The sequence below is a fragment of the Cryptomeria japonica genome, unplaced genomic scaffold (assembly GCF_030272615.1).
Source record: "Cryptomeria japonica unplaced genomic scaffold, Sugi_1.0 HiC_scaffold_126, whole genome shotgun sequence".
NCBI lineage: Eukaryota > Viridiplantae > Streptophyta > Pinopsida > Cupressales > Cupressaceae > Cryptomeria > Cryptomeria japonica.
In genome coordinates, this window is record NW_026728948.1 from 11,731 (window position 1) to 15,925 (window position 4,195).

Sequence of the window (4,195 nt, forward strand, 5' to 3'; positions counted from 1 at the left end):
AACAAGGTCTTTGAGGTTGGCGTAATGCGCACAACCAAGGGAGTTGACCCATCAAACCCAACACCTCCCCTATATAAGCTATTTGTCTGATTCTCATACATGTGTAGCCTGCAACAACGATTAGGACATCCACCCCAACTTCTGAATTCGTCTGCGTTGACCGCACCAAAGGTGCACGCCTTGGTGCTCACCAAAATCCGACTTCCGACTTCTTCTGCTATGCGGGGTCTTTGAGGTTGGCGCAGTGCGCACAACCAGGGGAGTCAACCCACCGAATGCAACACCTCCCCTATATAAGCTATTTGTCTGATTCTCATACATGCGTAGACTGCAGCAATGATTAGGACATCCACCCCAACTTTTGACTTCTTAAACAAGACAGGGTCTTTGAAGTTGGTGCAGTGCACACAACCAGGGGAGTCGACCCATCAAACGCAACACCTCCCCTATATAAAGCTATTTGTCCGATTCTCATACGTGTAGTCTGCAGCAGCGATTAGGACATCGACCCCAACTTCCGAATTCGTTTGCATTGACCGCACCAAAGGTGCACGCCTTGGTGTGCACCCTGGAGTGCACTTTGGTGCTCACCTCGGTGCACACTTTGGTGTGCACCTCGGTGTGCACCAAAGGTGCGCACCTTGGAGCGCACCAAAGGTGTACACTTTGGAGCGCACCACATAGGGTCTTTGAGAGGTTGGCGCAGTGCGCACACCAAGGTGGGTGTTGAGGTGCGTGCCGAGGTGGGTGGGTGCTAGGGTGCGCTCCATGGTGGGTGCCAGGGTGGGTGCGTGCTAGGGTGGATTCCAAAGAGGGTCATAGGGTGGGTGCCAAGGTGGGTTGGTGATATAGTGGGTTCAAAGGTGGGTACTAGGGTGGGTTCCAAGGTGGGTCACAAGTTGGGTGCCAGGATGCGTGGGTGTTAGGTTGGGTGCCAAGGTGGGCTCCTGCGTGGGTGGGTGCTAGGGTGGGTTTCAAGGTGGACGCGAGGGCGGGTGCCAAGGTGGGTAACAAGTTGGGTGTTAGGATGGGTGAGTGCTAGAGTGGGTGCCAAGGTGGGTGGGTGCTAAGGTGGATGCCAAGGTGGTTCACAGGGTGGGTGGGTTCTAGGGTGAGTTCCAAGGTGGGTCACAGGTTCAGTGCTAGGGTGGGTGTCAAGGCGGGTGTCGAGGTGCCTGGGTGCTAGGGTGTGGATGCCAATGTGGGTCATAGGGTGGGTACTAGGGTGGGCTGCAATGTGGGTGCCAAGGTGGGTAACATGCTCGGTGGGTTCTAAATTGGGTGCCAGGGTGGGTGTGCACCCACCTTGCCCGAGGTGGGTGCCAAGGTGCCAGTGTGGGTGGGTGCTAAGGTGGATGCCAAGGTGGGTGAGAAGGTGGGTGATAGGTTGAGTGGTAGGATGGGTGGGTGCCAAGATGGGTCACAGGGTGGGTGCAAGGGTGGGTAGGTGCTAGGGTTGGTGTCAGGGTGGGTGGGTGCTAGGTTGGGTTCCAAGGTGGGTGCGAGGGTGAGTGTCAAGGTGGGTCACAGGTTAGGTGCTAGGATGGGTGAGTGCTAGGGTGCAAAGGTGCCAGGGTGGGTGCTAGGATGGGTCGATGCTAGGGTGAGTGGCAAGGTGGGTCCACAAGTGTCAAGGTGGGTGCCGAGGTGGGTGCCAAGTCGGCGACTGCTATGGTGGATGCCAAGGTGGGTCACGGGGTGGGTGCCAAGTTGCTAGGTTGGGTTCCAAGGTGGGTGCCAACGTGGGTGCTAGGGTGCGTGGGTTAAAGGGTGTGTCACAACGTGGGTGCCAGGATGGGTGCGCACCCACACTGGCCAAGACGGGTGCGGGTGCAAGGTTGGGTTCCAAGCCCGGTCACAGGCTGGGTGCTAGGATGGGTGGGTGCCAAGGTGGGCACCAGGGTGGGTGCACCCACCCTGGCCAAGGTGGGTCACGGGGTGGGTCCTAGGGTGGGTAACGGGGTGGGTACTAAGGTGCGTGCCAAGGTGGGTCATAGGGTGGGTGCCAAGGTGGGCACCAGGGTGGGTGTGCACCAACCCTAGCCAGGGTAGGTCACGGGGTGGTTGTCGGGGTGGGCGTCAAGGAGCCAAGGTGGGTGGCAAGTAGCCAAGTTGCGTGCCAAGGTGGGTGTCGGGGTGGGTGCCAAGGATCCAAGGTGGGTGCCAAGGAACCAAGGTGGGTGTCTGGGTGGGTGCCGAGGTGGGAGCCAGGGTGGGTCCCAAGGTGAGTGCAAAGGTGGGTGCCAGGGTCAAGGTGAGTGCCAATGTGGGTTCCAAGGTGCCAGGGTCAGGGTGAGTGCCAATGTGGGTTCAAAGGTGCTAAGTTGGGTGCGAGGTTGGGTGCGAGGGTGGGTGGGTGCCAAGGTGTGCTAGGTGGAAGCCCGGGTGGGTCGGCATCCCATGGGTGTCGAGTTGGGTGCCTGATGGGTGCTTCTTGTCAAGTTTTAGTCGTCGGGACTCATTTCGAGCCTTAGAGGTCGTTTCTTGTCCGGTTGCCCTGTCTTCGACCTGGGAACCCAATTTTGGTCCTCGGGTCCCATTTTTTTTTGTCTCGCATCCCACTTTTGGCCTGTGGCCTTTTCGGGGTCGATTCTCGTTTTGGGCATCAGAGCATGTTTCTTCTCCTAAAACCCAATATTTGTTTATTAAGTCTCGGAACACATTTTTGTTCTCGTGGACCCATCATGGGTCTTGGAACGCATTTGTGGTCCTTGGGTCCCATTTTGCATCCCGAAACTTGTGTTTTGGTGCTTGATCCCTATTTTGGGTGCCCACCTTGCACCAAGTGCGCACCCGGGGCAAACCGAGCGCCTTGGTGCACCGGGGCAAGATCGAGCGTGCACCCGAGGCGCCCCGAACATGCACCAAGGTGCACTCGGCCCACATGTGAGCGCAGGTCGTTGCGCCCGAGGTGGTGTGTGGGCACCGCGTTGCAGACGGGACACTGCACGCACACGACGCCCCCTCCAGGTGCACGCACGTAGGCCGGGCCGGGTGCACACCCGACGCCCTAGCAAGGTGCGCGCACCCGGGCAGGGCTCACACTTGGCGAACGGGGCGCACTTCGCGAGGGAGGGTGTGCACCTCGATGGGGGTGGGTGGCCGGGGTGGATTCGCACGTGGGTCGCGGTTTGCTAAGTACACACTGCGACAAGCTCATAACGGGTGCGATCATACCAGCATTAGTGCACCGGATCCCATCAGAACTCCGCAGTTAAGCGCGCTTGGGCCGGAGTAGTACTGGGATGGGTGACCTCCCGGGAAGTCCCGGTGTTGCACCCTTTTTTAGTTTTTCGCCGGGCGTCGCAATGCTATTTGAATAAACCTTTTGCCCGTTTGCGTTCTCGTCGGGGCCGGGCCGGGCCGGGGTGCGCTGCCCGCACTACCGCGCGCGCGGGGGCGACACCGAGCGCGCACCCGAGGCACCCCGAGCACACAGGCCACGGTGCAACCCGGGCGTTGTGCGCGCACCCCGGTGCGCCCGAGGTGCTGCGCGCGCACCCAGGTGAAATCGGTGTGCACCTCGGCCAGTGCGCGCTCGGTCGAGTCGCGCACGTTGGCCAAGGTGCACGGTGATGTTTCTTACTCTAAGGTTCCGCACCAGACGCCCGGGACAGGTGAGCGAAGCTGGGCGGGGCCGGGTGCGCGGCCGGGGCAGGTGCACGCAGCTGGAGAGAGCTTTGGAGCACACTTCGGAGCGCACCAATGATGCGCTCCATTCAAAAGTTTCCTGAAAAGGCAAAAAAAGTTGAGATTATAGAATTTCCCACTTGAGAGATTGTAAAAAAAAAAAATTTAAAATGAAGGAAACGCGGGTGCCAAGGTGTGCGCAGCCCAGCCAAGGTGTGCGCACCAAGGCGCCCACCCTGGCGAAGGTGCACGCAAGGTGCGCACCCGAGGCAAACCGGACAATTAACCCAACTTTCGACTTCGCGCGCACCTTGGAGCGCACTTCGGAGCGCTCCTTGGTGCGCACCAATCTTGGGCACCTCGGAGTGCACCATGGCGCCCACCAAGGTGCGCACCCGGGGCAAACCGAGCTCCGACTTCGTGCGCACCTTGGAGCGCACGAAAGGTGCGCACCATGGCGCCCACCAAGGTGCGCAGCCCAGCCAAGGCGTGCGCATCAAGGTGCGCACCCTGGCGAAGGTGCGCACCCGGGGCAAACCGAGCTCCGACTTCGTGCGCACCTTGG

General features: G+C 60.0%; 1 non-coding gene across 1 annotated transcript; it reads left to right on the plus strand.

Annotated features, from left to right (window-relative positions):
- The first annotated feature begins 3,163 nt into the window (after positions 1 to 3,163).
- LOC131865884 (5S ribosomal RNA) lies at positions 3,164 to 3,282 on the plus strand. Its single transcript, XR_009364521.1, has one exon. It is a non-coding gene; the product is annotated as a 5S ribosomal RNA (ribosomal RNA).
- The last annotated feature ends 913 nt before the right edge of the window (positions 3,283 to 4,195 follow it).